This window comes from Petaurus breviceps, unplaced genomic scaffold (genome assembly GCF_028583685.1).
Source record: "Petaurus breviceps papuanus isolate PSGF00001 unplaced genomic scaffold, PetGlider_PUasm1.0 154, whole genome shotgun sequence".
Taxonomy (NCBI): domain Eukaryota; kingdom Metazoa; phylum Chordata; class Mammalia; order Diprotodontia; family Petauridae; genus Petaurus; species Petaurus breviceps.
Window position 1 is genome coordinate 14,336,987 of NW_027185715.1, and position 17,150 is coordinate 14,354,136.

The following is a 17,150-nucleotide window of genomic DNA, read 5'->3' on the forward strand; positions in this document are numbered from 1 at the left end:
TCTAAGAACTTTCTGAATACAGAGAAAGCTGAAAATTGTTTTCTTTTTGCCACCCCACTGTTAATTTTTTTTCCTATTTACCAGCATTAAGCCAATGTCATGGCAACTATTGATTTTAAAAGCAACTTCTGAAACACGCATTTTGATAACCTTTAAAGTCATACCATCTGTTTACAGCTTTTGCATGTAGTCAGAACTGTATGTGAAGCAAAGATATACAAACCTTTCCAGACCTTCTTGAAATTGATTAATGTATTAGCATCTGTAAAGCTGATGGAACTGAAGTCAGCTGATGCTTCCTTTATTGTTTATCACATGGTGAGAAATTTTCAAAGAGTTTTTATAGAGAAAGGCCACGGAAGTCAAAATTCTATGTCTTTGGTCTGGTCTCAGCTCACACACATGTGTACATATGTGTACAGACATGTGAATATATGCATGCACATGTATCACATACATACACATGGCATTCCAAATATCTTAGTAAAATTGTAACCTTTAATAACTTAAGCAGTATCAATAATACAAACTTACAAAAATTTTTGAGGAATGGCTGAACAAGTTGTGGCATATAAATGTAATGGAATACAGTTGTGCTATAAGAAATGAGAAGCAAACGGTCTTCATATTTACCTGGAGAGGCTTATGCAAACTGATGCTGAGTGACAAGAGTAGAACCAGGAGAAATTTGCACACAATTACAGACACAAAGTATGTGTGATGACTAACTTTGATAGTCTGGACTCTTCTCAGCAATGCAGGGTTATAAGTCAAGCCCAAAAGACTCATGATGGAGAGAGATGTCTACATTCAGAGAAAGAACTGAGTTTGAATACAGATTGAAGCAAACTACCTGCTCTCTTTCTTTTTCTTGTTTGGTTTTGTTTCCACTTTCCCATTGTTCATTCCTTCTGATACAATCCTTCTTTATAACCTGACTAATGTCTAATGTGAAAATATTTCCAGATCCTATACTTGATTGTATGCTGTCTTGGGGGGGGGAGGAGAAAGGGAGGGAGAGGGAGAAAATTTGAAACTCAAGGAATTGTGGAACTGAATCTTGTAAACTAAAAGTAAACAAATAAATTAATAAAGACCAAAAAAATTACAAAAACTTGAAAGGTTAATCCTATTAAATGTTTAAAATTTTGAAATGATTCTTAATTAAATTTAGCATAATCACAGTCTTGTGCTATGTATCACTCTAGCTAATTTTTAAACCTTGTAAAAACCTTTCATCAGTTGCTTCTGAATGACTGAAAAGATTGCATTTATAATCCTAACCTTAAGATCATGACCCCAAAAAAAGGAGATTTTAAGACATACATGATAGTTTTGATATGACCCTATAAGAAAAAAATCTGCTGGAGATAGATCAAGTGACCAATGTGACCAGGCAAGAAGTCTGAGGAGGTCACACACACAATGCATAATGACAGAGTGCCCAATCTTTTAAAAATTAATATTTTATAAAAATAAGTATTCAAAATTAAGAACTTACTTCATTGCCTTTTTTGATGGGATTACTAAAGGAGAAGATGAGGAGAGTGCTCTGGATATTGTTTAGCTAAACTTTTGATGAAATATTTCATGCTATCCTTGTCAAGAATATAGGGAAAAATGAATGATAATACAAGAGGGTGGATATGGAATTGGTCAGATGGCCAGACTCATGGAGTAGGTTCAGTACATGGAGGGAGGTCCTGAGTGGAATAGCCCAAGGATGTATAGTTGACTCAATGTTGCTCAACAATGTTGTCAATGACTTGGATAAGGTCCTTAAATGATCACTGGTAACTTTGGAGAGGGCATTTTTTGGTTTGCTCATCTAATCTGTAGATGACACAAAGCTGGGAGGGATAGCTGATGCACTTGATGATAGAGTTAGGATCAAAAATTATCTTCACAGGCTAGGGCATTATGCTGAATTTCATATAATGAAATCTAGTTGGGATAATTTTAAAATCTTGCACTAGGAGGGATAGCAAATGAACCAGATGATAGAATTGGAAGAAAAAATACCATCTTGATAGACTAGAGCTGAATTTAATAAAATGAAATCCAGAAAAGAGAAAGGGGAGAGGAACACATTTCATACAACACTTACTATGTGTCAGGTACCATGTTGAACACTTTCTACAATTATGAGCTTATTTGTTCCTCACAATAACCCTGGGAGGTAGGTGCTATCATTATTCCCACTTTACCGTTGAGGAAACTAAGGCAAACAGAAGTTAAGTGACTTACCCAGGGGCACACAGCCAGTGAGTATCTGAGGCTAGATTTCAGCATGTCTTCCTGACTCTAGGCTCAGCATCCTATCCCCTGTGCCATCAGCCACCAATACAGGTGGGATAAATGTAAAATCTTGCACTGGGGAACAAAAAGTCAACTCCACAAATATTAGATATGGGAGGCATGGATATACAATAGTTGTTTTTTAAAAGGTTCTGGGATTTTAGCAGACTCCAAATTTAATCTGAATCATTCAATATCAAGATTCATTTTTTAAAAAGCATAGATTCAAGAAAAGAGAGAATGATAGTCTCATTGCACTCTTCTCTTGTCACACCTCATTGAAAGTATTGTATTCAGTTCTGGGCATCACATTTTGAAAAGGACATTGATAAGATGAATGAGGTCCAGTGGAGGGTAACCAGAGTGGTAAATGGTAATCAGTTCATGAAATATGAAGACCAAGTGAAGAAAATGGACATGTTTAGCCTGAAGAAAATAAGACAGGGGAGGACATGATAACTCTGAAGGGCTATTTTATGGAGGAGGGAATAGACTTGTTCTAAGTGGCCAGAGAGGGTAGAACTAGAAGCCACAAGTGAAAGCTGCAGTGAGGCACATTTGGGTCTTTTGGATGTGGAGGAATTTGGTGGTTAATGTTGTTGTCATTTTCAATAATGTGCAACTCTCCATGGCCCCATTTGGGGTTTTCTTGGCAAAGATACTGGAGTGGTTTGCCATTTCCTTCTCCAGCTCTTTTTACAGATAAGGAAACAGCCAAACAAGGTTAAGTGACTTTACCCAGGGTCACTATGACTAGTAAGTGTCTGAGGTGGGATTTGAACTCAGGAAAATGAGTTTTCCTGATTCCAAGTCCAGTGTAAACTTACTTCATCTTTAGAGGTAAAAAATTTGAATAGCTCACTTTGAGAGGTGGTACATTCCACTCTGAAGGTTTTCAAGCAGAGGACACATGGCCATTATTTTTTATGTTATAATTGGGACTCCTTCATGTATGTATTAGTCTTGACTGACACTGATGTTCCTTCCAACTCTCAAATTTTATGATTCTATGAAGTGTTAATTAGAGGAGCTTTTATTCTATCCTACAGATAATTGAGAATCACTGGAACTTTTTGAGCAAGGAAGTGAAAATGGTCAGACCTATGCTCTAGGTATGTCTCTGGTAAAATATGAAGGATGTATTGGAGAGAGAAGACACTTGAAGTGGGAATACCAACTAAAAGGCTATTTCAATAGTGTAGGAAGATGTGACAAGGACCCAGACTATCCTGATATGTTTATTAGAGAGAACCAGCTAGAGTCAATAAGACTTAGCAACTGGTTCTTTCTAAGGGGACGGAGGGAGTGAAAAATTGAGCACTGACTATGTATAACTAGAAGAATGGTGTGCCCTTGATAGCAAAAAGGAAGTTTGAAATAGAGGTAACTTGAGGGATAATGGTAGAGAAAGAATGAGTTCTGTGTCAGGAATGTCGTGTTTGAAATGGCAATGAGACATACTAGGCAGGTAGGACTTAGTGGTTGGGAAGACTCATCTTTGTGAGTTCCAATATGATCTCATATACTTACTAGCTGTGTGACTCTGGGCAGGTCATTTAACCCTGTTTGCCTTGTTTCCTCATATGTAAAATGAGCTGGAGGAGGAAATGGCAAACCACTCCAGTATCTCTGCCAAGAAAACCCCAAATAGAGTCACGAAGTGTCAGATATGACTGTGGAGGAAATGATTGAACGGAATGACACATCCAGGTGAAATGTTTAATAAGTAGTGGATGATGTGGGGTTGGAGCTTAGATGAGGTACCAGGGCTCTGAAATACAGATTAGAAAAAAGAGGCAGAAATAGAGACAAAGATAGGGGTAGATCTGAGATTCATCTGCCGATTGGTGATAATAGAACCTATGGAAAGAAATGAGGTGACCATGAGAAAGACAAGAAAAGAAGTCCCATAGAAAAATTGGATTTGATTATGTATCATAAACCAACAAAGAAGACGAAGCAGGAATTGTCGGATACATTGGAGAAGAACTAGGAGAGGGAGGTGCCATAGACTAAACAAATAGGCCAGCAAGCAGTAAAAGAGACATGATAAAATACAGGAGGAGAAGGTGGTCAATAGGGTCAAATGTTTCCAAGAGGTCAAGAAGGATGAAGATGGAGAAAAGGTCATTGGTTCTGGACATCAAGTGATCATTGATCATTTTAGAGGGGATGGTTTCAGTAGTGCAGCTAGGTCAGCAGCCAGATTGCAAAGGACTGATCACTTTTTTCTAGGACTTTGGCTGGGATTTAGGGTTTATGATGAAGGGAGAGAGTTACAGGATGATCACTTGAGGAGAATAGCAGGATCAAGAGGATGGTTTTTAAGGATGAGAAAGATCTGGATATGGTTTTAAGAAGCAAGAAAAGAGGGGTGGCTAGGTGATGCAGTGAGATCTCTGGCCCTGGAGTTGGGAGGACCCAGGATCGGTTCCGGCCTCAGATACTTAACACACACACACACACACACATACACACACACACACACAACTAGCTGTGTAACCTTGAGCAACTTACTTAACACCCATTGTTTTAGAAAAAAAAAAGAAGCAAGAAAAAAAGAGAAAGGGAGAGAGAGAATATTAGAGACGGGATGGTTTCAGGGAAGAAATGGAAGAATTCAGGGGCTCACAGGTCTTTATATTAGTTCAAGATTGATTTGCTCATGTTCATGCAGGTAATAAGTATAAGAGACAGGATTTGAACTTGGGTCTTCCTGTCTGAAAGTGGGACATTCTATCCCCTATATCACAACTTGACAGTGAGTTCATGGTGTAATTGCACAAGAGACATATATTTGCAGAAAGAAAAGAAGACTGGCTTTAGACTTAGAAAAACGGGATTTAAATCCTAGATATGCAGATTGCTTACCATCTGGGGGAGAGAGGGAAAGGAGGGATAAAATTTGGAAGTCAAAACTTTTTTTTAAAAAGAATGTTAAAAATTGGAGCGGCTAGGTGGCGCAGTTAATAGAGCACTGGCCCTGGAGTCAGGGGCATCTGAGTTCAAATCTGGCCTCACACACTTAACACAAACCTAGCTGTGTGACCTTGGGCAAGTCACAACCCCAATTGCTTTACCTTCCCCCTTCCAAAAAGCAAGAAACAAAAAACAGGAAAAAAAGAATGTTAAAAATTGCTTTTACATGTAATTGGTGGGGGGAGAATCTTATTTTTAAAAAGCCCCCAAAAAAATACAAAGAGTGAAAAAATAATAAATTCTATCTATGACTAGGGATAAGTCACTTGGCTTTCCTGAGCCTCAATGTTTTCATCTGCATATTGGGGATAATAACACTTGTTCTGCCTATATAGTAATGATGTTATGAAGATTAAATGAAACAAAAGTCACTTAAACTGGGCAAAATACTATACAAAAGTGACCCAGTAATGTTTATGCCATTTTCCTGCTCTGTGCTCTTGTTAAGCATGCTAAATAATAATAATAATAAATATTTTAATGATAAACAAAAATAAATAGTGACTTTGTGTTTTAAAATTCACAGAGCCTTTTAAATACATTATCTCCTTTGTGCTGTAAAACAACTCTGTGAGATTATTATTGTATAGGTATTGTTATCCACATTTTACAGATGAGGAAATTGAGGCTCACAAAGGTTTCCTGTGTTATATTCTATTCACCATTCTATCCCTCTGTTACATCATTATTAAGTTTAATGGAGCATTTTTAAAAATGTGTTGACACTGCTGTTTAAAAAATTCTTTGCAAGTAGCTAGAAAGAAAATAATCTGGAAATCCTTTGTCCCAGCTTTTGGATTTGAGTTTAGAACCATCTTTACAGAGAGGCTTTCTCATTTTTTTGTAACTGGACATTCAAAAAAAATGTTTAATATCATTAATAGCTTCTAGAGAAGGCTTTGAAATTTTATTTGGTGTGAACTTCCTCCCTGACTTTGGACCTGAGCTTGTGCCTGGTCTAGTATAAATTTCCCTTTCATGCCTTCAATCACCCTGATCATATCTCTTCATGTGTGATACTTAGCAGGGAATAATCAGCAAATCCTGTCCCATAACTTCTAGATGTTAAAATGTCCTTCACATGAGTTGTCCTCACATCTCTGGCTTTACTTTGGGGTTTTCACCTTTAAAGTAGATTCATTAAAAATGAAGGATTTCACAATGTACAAGGAAGTATTACTTCATATAAAGGAAAATAAACTTAGAGATTTATTACCTCAAGAGGTGACACTGGTTGGAAATAAAATAAGTTGAAAAGGAATTTGGGCAAATTGGTAGATGAAAAACCCATGAATAATAGGACACTGGAATGTATCTACATTTTAAGGGTGATATTGGAATAACCTGGCTTCCCTTGGGCATAGTAAATAGACTATGGGTCTGAGTCAAAATGGAAATTCCTATATTCCTAAGGCACTTGGATAATTCAATTTTTGTTCAAAAGTTACTGAGGTTGAATATAGCAAAAGTGATGTGATGAAATGGAAAGACTAGTTTATGGATGTGCTTCTTTCCACCTGTGTGACCTTCCATAAAGAACAATCTCTTTGGATCTCAGTTTACTCATCTATATAATAAAGATTTTGATGTAGATGTGTTCTTGACTTTTTGTGTATGTGTAGTGCCAATGCAATATTCACAGTGCCAATGGAAATTGTAAACATGTTCCCATAGTTCTCAAGCACAAAATATAACAGACTCTCCATATGGAAAACAGAAGCAAAACATTTATTCAGACACCAGAAAACCAAATCCCAACACCAGGAAACCAAATCCATCATAGCAACATAGAAGTTAATACACCATAGTGTAGCAGAGAGCCATGCTGTTCTTTAGGCTTCCTACAAACCAATATTTACTCATAAGCCTAGCTGTCTCCTTGTCTGAGAGTCCTCTCTCTCTCACCATCTCTAACCGCTCTGACTCCCAGCTTCCTGTGGGCTCTGCTCCACCCTGCAGCAAACTCCTCCTACCACAGGCTCCATATGACTACATTCAGCCTATTAGAAGGCAGGAAAATCTTCAAAGCAGGGAAGATCTTCAAATTCCCATTATCATAGTATGTCTGTAGAGCAAGTACCCCAGCATCCCCAGGGTGGCTGCCAACACAGGTTCTTAGATCTGCTTTTATAAAGGTTAAATTTGCATTTCCATTACAATGTCATAGACCCATTTAAAAATCTGGTAAAGCCTATTGATTCCTCAGTGTTGAGGGCACCATCTTCCCAGTAACCTAGGCCCACAACCTACTCCCCCTTTTCTCCTCTGACACCACCACGGTCCAGGCCCTCATCAAGTCACACCTGAATTATTGCAATAGCCTTCTGTTGGTCTCCTTGCCCCAAGTCTCTCCCTGTTCTAGGCCATGAAAGTGATCTTTCTAAAGCCCAAGTCTGACCACATCATATATAACCTCTTAACCCCACTTCCTTAGACATTCAGTAAATTCCAGTGGCTCCTATCTTCTCCAGAATCAAATGTAAATTTCTTTGATGTTCAAAGCCTTGCAAACCTGATGCTGTCCTCTGTGTCCAAGCTTTTTACACTTCAGTCTATTACTCGTGTATTCTTCAATCCACTGATAAGGGCTCCTCACTTTTCCTTGAAAAAAAAAACAATTACTCTGTTTCCTGATTCCAGGCATTTTCACTGGCTCTCCCCTATACCTGGACTTCTTGTTTTCATCTCCACCTTCTGGCTTCCCTAACTTGCTTCAAGTCCCAGTAAAAATCCCATCTTTTTAAAAGAATTTAAAAAATTTTTTTTCTGTTTTCATTCTTTTTTTGGTCTTTATTAATTTGTGGTTTACTTTTAGTTTACAAGATTCAGTTCCACAATTCCTTGAGTTTCTAATTTTCTCCCCCTCCCATGGCAGCATGCAATCAAGTAAAGAATCTGCAAATACTTCCACATTAGACATTAGATTGTAAAGAAGGATTGTAACCAATGAAATGAACATTGGGAAAGAGGAAACAAAACAAAACAAGAAAAAAAAGAGAGCAGGTAGTTTGCTTCAATCTGCATTCAGACTGTAGTTGTTTATCTGGATGTGGGTATCTCTTTCCATCATGAGTCTTTTCGAGTTATCTTATAACCTTACATGGCTGAGAGGAGCCCAGTCCATCCACGTTGGTTATCACACATATGATGTGTCTGTAATTGTGTACAAATTTCTCCTAGTTCTGCTCTTCCCACTCAGCATCAGTTTGTATAAGTCTCTGCAGGTAAATATGAAGTCTATCTGCTCCCCATTTCTTATAGCACAATAGTATTCCATTACATTCTTATACCACAGCTTGTTTAGCCATTCCCCAATTGATGGGCACCCCCTTAATTTCCAATTCTTTGCCACCACAAAAAAGAGTTGCAATAAATATTTTTGTGCACACAGGTCTTTCTCCCGCTTCAATGATCTCTTTGGGATACAACCTTAGAAGTGGTATTACTGGGTCAATGGGTATGCAATTATTTATAGCCCTTTGGGCATAGTTCCAGATTGCTCTCCAGAATGGTTGAATCAGGTCACAACTCTGCAAACAAAGCATTAGTGTTCCAATTTTTCCACATCCTCTCCAGCATTCATCATTTTCCTGTTTTGTCATCTTAGCCAATCTGACTGGTAATGTGTGGTACCTCAGAGTTGTTTTGATTTGCATTCTCTAATCGATAGTGATTTAGAGAATATTTTCATATGCTTACAGATATCTTTAATTTCTTTTTCTTTTCTTTTTGGAGGGCAGTTGGGATTAAGTGACTTGCCCAAAGTCACATGGCTAGCAAGTGTGTCAAGTGTCTGAGGCCAGGTTTGAACTCAGGTTCTCTTGACTCCAGGGCCAGTGCTCTATTTACTGCACCACCTAGCTGCCCCCAAATATTTTTAATTTCTACCTCTGAAAATTGCCTGTTAATATCCTTTGACCATTTATCAGTTGGGGAATGACTTGTATTCTTATAGATTTGACTCAATTTTCTGGATATTTGAGAAATGAGGCCTTCATCAGAGACACTGGTTGTAAAAATTCTTTCCCAATTTCCCTCTTCCCTCTTAATCTTGGTCACATTGGCTTTGTTTGTATAGAAAGTTTTCAATTTAATGTAATAGAGATTATCCGTTTTGCATTTTATAATGCTCTCTAACTCTTGTTTGGTCATAAAGTCTTCCCTTCTCTTTTAAAAGAAGACTTTCCTAATGTCCCTTAATGCTATTGCCATCCTTCTGCTTATTATCTCAAATTTATTTTGCATATGCCTTTTGTGTACATGGTTATTTGAATGTTGTTTCTCCCTATTGACTGAGAGCTCCTTGACTGGTTGTTTGTTTGTTTGTTTTCACTTTGTATCCCTACTGCTTATCACACTTATCACTTAAGTACATTGTAGGTACTTAACAAGTGCTTATTGAGTGATGTATAAAATAAAATATATGGCAACAAAGATAGCTAATTATATTGTTTAAAATATTTGAAAAACAGAAGGATCAGGGACCCCGAGTTAAGAATTCTTTGATTGCATGATGTCTAAGGTCACTTTGTACTGTCATTCATTCATTCATTCATTCACTCATGAAATCATTCAATTATTAAATATTCAATTAAGCAAAATTTCCTGAGTGTGTACACTATGTTAGGAGTTAGGATTGATTTCAAAGACAAAAGTTCTGCTTTTTAGGATCTAACATTCTATTGAGTAGAGGTATATATCTAGAAACTTTGTTTATTTACATGACTCTCCTCATAGATGGAAAGAATGATTACTCAATGTGTCATGTATATTTGAGTGGAAGAGTTTTGAGAGCCTGGGAAAGGAAAGACATTCTGGATTCCACATTCAAGAGAGGATACAAGCTATTCCAGGCTCTCTGCAGGGAGAGGACCTTGAAGGAACAGAAAGACTGGGAAGAAGCTGACATGTCAAAGAGCTAGCATCTTGAGCATGTTCATGATTTCAATCTTGCCACAGAGAATTTCTCCTTGGATGACATTGGGAACTCTTTAGAATTCATTCACTGTGTGTTTTGTCTGGTATGTTCTAATCTGTATATCTTCTCTGATTTCTGTTTGCTTTTGCTTGGATAAATGGGTTTGTTCACTATTCACTATTTGTGATGGTCTTTGTATAACTTGCATTTAGCAGAAAAGGAGTCAGAGCTTTTAATATCTCTTAGAGACACTCAAAGGACAGTGATCAGGAACATGCCTTGTATCTTAGAATCACTTTACATAGTAAAATGTCAAGATTTAGGTGGGTGAAATTATACAGATGTCTATTCACACCTCCCTGTGAGCTACATTTAATCAAATCCTTGTGGACCTACACATGACCAACATTAGCAATCCATATTCTACATAAAATATATCCAAAGCAATTTTGGTAGGAGGATTACATTCACAAATTGGGAGATTTGGATAGGCCTCGTGTAGCAGGCAATGAAACCAAGCACTAGAGGAAACCATGGGTCCTAAGAGGTGGAATGAGGAGGAAATATATTTCTAGGCATTGCCAATATCCTCCAAATGCTAATAGGATTAGGGAAAATGGATCGTTGTATGGATAATCAAATAAGATTGCCATAGTTCATATTTCTTGGTTTTAAAAAGTACTCTCTACATAATAACACTGATGTAATCAATGAAACAATGACCATCCTCATTCTATCTAGAGATGAGAAGCATGAGGGTCAGAGAAGCAAAATGTCTTATCCAGGATCACAAGGTGTATATATAGAGAAAGAGATATATATATATATACACATACATATATATGCACACACATGCATATACATAGGTGTGTATGTGTATATGCATTTAGGTAGCAGTGAATAGTGCTGAGTTCAAATCTAACCTCAGATACTTACTAGCTATGGGACCAGAATAACTCACTTAGTTGGCCTCAGTTTCCTCATCTGGAAAATGAGCTAAAGAGGGAAATGGCCAATCACTCCAATAGCCAAGAAAATTCCAAATGGGGTCATAAAGAATTCAACATGACTAATTGACTCAACAACAACAAAATACATGGATGTGTGTATGTGTGTGTGTGTATATGACACATATATATTTGAATACTCAATTTTATGTGCTATTATGCATGCAGAAAGAGAGAGAGAGTATGTAAAGGGCTGAAAAGAGTCTAATGGTCCTATATAGAATCTGAGAGAGAGAAATATGCCCCTTCTATATTAGATCCATTATCAGGGGTGGGGAACCTGCCACAGTTAAGGACCTAGAGGGCCACATGAGGTTCCCCACCCCTGCATTAGAATATGAACTCTTTGAGGGTTGGGACTGTCATCCTTTTGAGCTTTTAGCACATTTGTGCTAAATTTAGCACAGTGTCTGACACATAGTAGGGGTTTAATAAATGTTAATGAATTGGTTGTATCTATTTAGTCACTGAAGCGAAATGGAGAGATTAGAGACTGACAAGAAAAAAGGAATGTATTTCATAGTCTTCTTGTTTTCTCCTCATGTCACCCATCCCCTCTCCCCCCCAGTCCAACTACATTCTATCGGTATAAAGTAGTGAGACCAAAGTCATCAGGTCTGAAAATGTTGAGGATATTTTCTGTTTGACACCAAAATGATTCAGAAGTAAAAAGTTCCCAAGTCTGAGAACTAGAACACACTTTCCTTAGCAAAATATTTGCATGTGAGAATAGATTATTTTTTTTTGCTCTGCATTCAAGCAACACTCTGTGTTTCCTCATTGATAATAATTGACTCTCCAGCTTGCAAGTGCTTTGTCATTTCAATTCATGTCTCCTCTTCGAGACTAACCATCTAACAAAGTTTCCGATTCAATTCATTTGTAGTTTGTTTCATCAAAGAGCATACAGATCTTGGAGAATGTAAATTTATCTTTGAGTTCATTCCCCACCTCCTTTTTTCTCCTGGATTGCTGGGAATATCGCCACAGCAGAACGATGAATAGAAATGAACTGATCTACTTCAAGCATTTCTTGCTCATTCTTCACCCTAGGGAACAAAGTTGAAATAAAGGTCCTTTGTTATTTTTAGCTTCTGTCTTGAACGAGTATAATGAATTTTGTCTTCAAAGAGAAACTTCTCGGGAATGAGACGTGTTTGTATGAGTTATAAAAATGCACATTTAAGATGGGCATTGGTAATAAGCAAATAATATTGAGAATGTCAAGTATGGTTCTAGATTACCCAAGAGAGGTGGTGTGACATAGCATTGTAGAAAGAACATTAGATTTGGGGGCCAGAGGATTTAGGTAGGTTTAAATCCAAGTTCTTCTGAAGAGATCAGGGTTAGGGGTGCTCAGGACCCCAAAATACCAACACCTCGGGTCCTGCCAAATGAATTCGACTCAAGTCTTCTCTCAGCCAAAGAAAAGCAAAGTTTATTAAAAGTTCACCATATTGGGTAGACTCTTTTTTTCTTCTTTTTGGAGGGCAATTGGAGTTAAATGACTTGCCCAAGGTCACACAGCTAGTTTTTGTGTTAAGTGTCTGAGTTCATATTTGAACTCAAGTCCTCCTGACTCCAAGGCTAGTGCTCTATTCACTGTGCCACCTAGCCGCCCCTATTGGGTAGACTCTTAGGGAGCCTCAGTATCTGTAAGGCTTGTATTGGACAAGTGGGCTTGTACTGGACACAGAGCAAGTCTGTGCTAGAAAGTTCTATGGTGCTTTCACATCACATTGAGCAAGATGGGGTCTTATATACAGAAAGGTTGTAGAATGCCATGTGGGTGAGAGCACCATAGAATAGTGAGAGCCCTGTGCGAGCACCATAGAAGGACCTAGCACAGACTTACTCTGTGTCTAATGCAAGTGAACTTCTAATAAATTTCACTTTTCTTTGGCTGAGAAGACTCAAGTCGAATTCATTCAGCAGGACCCGGCATGTTGGTATTTTGGGGTCTCCAGAGCAACCCTAACCCTCTTAGTGGGAAACCTCTTCAGTAACACCTACTTACCTCCCAGGATGGTTGTAAGGATAAAATGAGACAATATTTATAAAGCAGTTAACAAAGAGCCTAACACAGAGTTAAGTACTATATAAAGTTATCATTATCATTTTTATAACAGACTATGAATAAACATGAACAGCAGAGCTTTATAATCTTGGGTTAGGTTGAGCCATAACTCATCTATGTTGTAGGGAAGGCTGGACATCTGCCTTATGGCCCAAGAAGGAGTGTGGTGTAATGAAAGCAGACCTGGTTTTGGTACCAGAGGACCCAAGTCAGAATCCTGAGTCTGTTACTTATTTTCAGTCAATCAAAAAAGTTTCGTGGCAGCCCCTGTGTTAAGTGTTGGAGATTCAAAAAGAGGTGAGAGCTGGTCTCTACCTTCAAGGAGCTTACAGTCTAATGGCAGAGACAGCAAGCAAACAAATCCAAGCTCGATAAATAAAAAGTAAATTAGGCAGGGAAGGCACTAAGGGGATTGGGAACTCATAGCTTGAGTGACTCCCAGAAAGTCACTCATCAGGATTAGGTTCTGTCTGGTGCCTCCATGTGCAAAATAATGTGATTGGACTGGATGCTCCCTTCCAGCTGTTAACTCTATGATTCTTTAAGCATTATTATTATTATTATTATTACCTAAGGGAGGCTTACAATCTTAATGATTGTGTTTGTCCTTTGTTCTCAAAGAGAACCATGGCATCAGGGAAATGACGTGACTTGCAGTTGACTTTGATTTGAGTGAGGGAGGGCTGTGCAAGGCCACCAGCCTCACTTTATCCTCCAGAGCTATCTGGGTCCAGTGACCAGATATTCATCAGGATGGCTGGAGATGACCCAAGATGCAATGGGAGACCATGGTCCTTTTAGGCTAAGCCCTTTTCAAGAACTTAGAGAGAGTAATCCAAAGCACTTAACATGTATCTCATTTCATTCATTCATTCAATAAAAATTGGTTAAGTGCCTATCAAGGAAATACAAAGACAAAGACAGTTCCTACCCTTAAAGAGCCTAACAACAACCCACTAGCTATAATTTACAAGCTGAAAACTGAAGTCAGAGAAGTAAAATGTTTTGGTCGGGTTAAACAGCTAAGACCCACATGTCCTAGTTCCAAATCCAGCATGCTATCTGTGTCACCATTGTGGTCCACTCCTCAAATTGGTGTTGCACGCCCAGGGCCTGTTTCTTTAATTCTATGCTGTCGTTCAGTCGTTTCAGTCCTATCTGACTCTTCATGACCCCATTTGGGGTTTTATTGGCGGAGATACTGGAGTAGTTTGCTATTTCCTTCTGCATCTTATTTTACAGGTAAGAAAACTGAGACAAACAGGGTCAAGAGACTTGCCCAGGGTCACACAGCTAGGAAGTATCTGAGACTGGCTTTGAACTCAGGAAGATGAGGCTTCCTGATTCCGTGCTCAGTGTTCCATCTCCTATGCCTCCTAACCTGCCCCATTCTGCAGGCAATTCCATTTGACCCCATTGTAAACATTGGATCAAGGAACTCAGTAGAGTCAAACAATTCCACTGGCAAACAAGACCAATGAAGAAGCCTCTTTAAGCCCTCTGACCTTTACTTCACCAAACACCAGATCAATGTGAGCCACCCTTTCAAAAAAAAAGGTGTTCTAATAGGTACCTAAGGGATGGATCAAATTCCCTGTGTTCCTCTGGGTCTCACTCTAGTGCCAATACTTGTATTATTTTTAGTGAAATATCATGATACAAGCTGCTCCTAAAATATTCCCAGTCTGGTCTGCTGGCAGGAGGGGGGAAAAAGATTAGAAAAAAGGAAGCAGTGGAAGAAAATACAAAAAAAAGATGCAAAAAATGGGAGAGGAGAGGGAAAAGAGAAGTAAGACAAGAAGAAAGAAGCAGAAGGAATAAAATTAGCAAGGGAAGTTGCAGGAGACAAAGGATAACCAGACCTATTCAGGAGAGAAGCCCACAGGGGTCTACCATTTCTCCCAGACTACCATTAATTCTAGATAAGCACATGCCTTTTTTTTTTTTTTTTACTAATTAACTAATCATCAAGGCCATTTACAATAGTGGTATCGATTCCTCCCCTCATGTTGTAAATATTCCAAACAGTTCCTTGTGTCAGAAGCCTTGATTATTCCTTTTGAAAGCTCTTAGTTACATATCACCATGGTAGGAAAACAATTTTAAAAGACAATATCATATTGAATTGTGGTTTGGTAATTACTTCCACAACTGACTCTCCCTGGCACCAACCTCTTTTTGTCCACAGTCTTTAGAAAGAAGATTTAGGGTCTATTCAGATATCCCAGTTGATTTATATTCCATTAAATGTTGCCTCAGGCAGAGATGATAAATCAAGGCCAAATTCCATCAAATTGACTATCTGTGGTACATCCTGAACATTCTTAAGCATTCCAATTGGAGGATCTTGCTTCTCATGCTTCCTCTTGCACTTAACTTAAAAACTTTTTAATGCATTTATCAAATAATATTACATAGTACAACATAACTGGACATCTTTCAGTGAAAACTGACTAGTAACTTCTCAAAAAAATTGCAAAAGATCCAAGCTTTAATTAAGAGTTGGACCAGATTGGCTTGGAAGCTAAGCTCTATGAGAGGATAGAATCTTAGAATTCGATGAGGGGATTAAGTTACTGTGCTGCTGTCTTATCTTCTTTTTTTTTTTTTTAAGCAATAGGAGTTAAGTAACTTGATCAAGGTTACATGGCCAGTTATTTCTGGGTGTGGTGCTGAGTATCTGAGCCTGGGATTCGATCTCCAGGTGATCCCGACACTGGAGCCCGTGCTTTTACTCGCTGTGCTACCTGGCCACCCCTGGTGTCTTATCTTCTTACTGGACTTGTAACTCCAAGAGGGTTTCTTTGGGTGTCTCCTAGCACCAGTCTTAATGCTTTACATAGAGTAGGTGCTTAATAAACATCTCCCATATATTGTATATTCACTCAATCATCAAGTATTTTTTAAACATCTATCCTGTAGTTAGGCTAAGCACTTAGGAGACAGAAACAAAGGTGAAAAATTATGTACCCTTGGGGAGCTTATGTTTGGTTAAGACAGATACTATATAAACTGCAAACACACATGCATACACACACACACATACCCACACATACACAGTAAAGTTTTACTGAAAATGTGTTGTTTTGTTTTTTATTTATGCTTCCATTCTTGAATTAGACTAGAAAAGATATAGAAACCTCATTAATGAAACTCTTTCTAGCTCTCATTTCTTTTTATAGGATTGGGAAACAAGTCCCCTTATGAAAAGAATTTAACTCATGAACCAGCCCCTTTGTTGTTATTTTTTTCCTAAATTCAGAGGCCTTAATCTGAAATCTCTGGGGTCAGAGATTGAGAATGATGAAACAAATTCTCCCTGTGCACTTTATTGCCTGAATATTTTCTCTTGACATTTTTTTAGCCTTTTTTTAAGTTAAAAGAATAAAATTTGAAATGTTTCATAATTGTTTTTATAACAGATTTTTTCCACCTCTTATTTAATGAACTATGAAATTTTTGTCTTTGAATAATACAAAACTTTTTATTTGCAAGTTTTGTGTGTGTATTTATTATATTTTATATCCTGCATAAAAACTCTTCAAAGTCCTCCATGAATCTGAAGTCCAATTCAGACCTTTCCTTTGTGCTTCTGTAGTCTTCCTCTGTTAAATATCCTATAGCATTTCTGTAAAGTTGCATCCTTTATCCTTCATCCTACCATACCAGCTGAGTGGTACAATGGATATAGAGTACCAGGTCTGGAGTCAGGAAGATCTGAGTTCAAATCCAGTCTCAGACATTTACTAGCTGTGTGACCCTGGGCAAGTCACATAATCCCTATGTCTCAGTTCCTCATTTGCAAAATGAGGACACATTGGAGAAGGAAATGGCAAACCACTTTAGTTATCTTTTCCAAGAAAACACCCTA

The 17,150-nt window shown here is 38.0% G+C and overlaps 1 long non-coding RNA gene across 1 annotated transcript in view; it reads right to left on the reverse strand.

Moving 5' to 3' along the window:
* Positions 1-8,023: 8,023 nt before the first annotated feature.
* Positions 8,024-17,150, reverse strand: part of LOC138156415 (uncharacterized) — a 56,757-nt gene continuing 47,630 nt past the window's right edge. Inside the window, exon 4 of the long non-coding RNA XR_011167146.1 lies at positions 8,024-12,251. This is a non-coding gene — a long non-coding RNA (uncharacterized lncRNA). The remainder of the gene's footprint in view (positions 12,252-17,150) is intronic.